Genomic DNA, 748 nt, shown 5'->3' with positions numbered 1-748 from the left:
ATCATATAATTTGGTCTTGGTTTTTATCCAGTCTAATATTCTCTATCTCTTTTTTTTTTAGTGTTTATGATTTTTACATGTAAAATTAACAATTTTATAGTCTTAAAATCTACTAACTTGTTATTTATTTTTTGTTTATCCTCTTTAATTTGTTTTTCATCTTTTGTTGAACTTTTAACTATATTGAGTTTCTAATTTTGTTTTTATTTCTTCAGTTGGTTTATTGGTTATAACTTTTGTTTGAAATTTCTATTCATTACCCTATAGGAGGAGTTGACAACTGTAACCTTGAGATGACAGCATGGTTCATAAATTAAGTTTTAACGGAACACATAAACTCATTCATTTACGTGTCTATGCAATTGTTTAAGGATGTTTTGTGCTTCATTGTCAGAAATGAGTGAATGAAACAGGGAATGAAAGGCCTGCCAGCCTAAACCTTTACAATCTATTCCTTTAAGGAAGGGGTCCCCAGTCCCTGGGCTGCGGACCTGTATTGGTCCGTGACCTGTTAGGAACTGGGTTGCACAGCAGGAGGTGAGAAGTGGACCAATGAGCGAAGCTCCATCTGTATCTGCAGCCGCTCCCCAGCACTAGCATTACCTCCTCAGCTCCACCTCAGATCATCAGGCATTAGATTCTCATAGGAGCACTGGTCCCTGGTGCCAGAACGTTGGGGACCACTGCTGTAAGGGAAAGTTTGCAGACTCCTATCTCAGGGTTTTCAATATGCATCCTTAATATATCA

The sequence above is a fragment of the Pteropus vampyrus genome, unplaced genomic scaffold, assembly GCF_000151845.1.
Source record: "Pteropus vampyrus isolate Shadow unplaced genomic scaffold, Pvam_2.0 Scaffold342, whole genome shotgun sequence".
Taxonomy (NCBI): domain Eukaryota; kingdom Metazoa; phylum Chordata; class Mammalia; order Chiroptera; family Pteropodidae; genus Pteropus; species Pteropus vampyrus.
The sequence above is the reverse complement of the archived record's forward strand: the minus strand, read 5'-3'. Positions refer to the sequence as shown.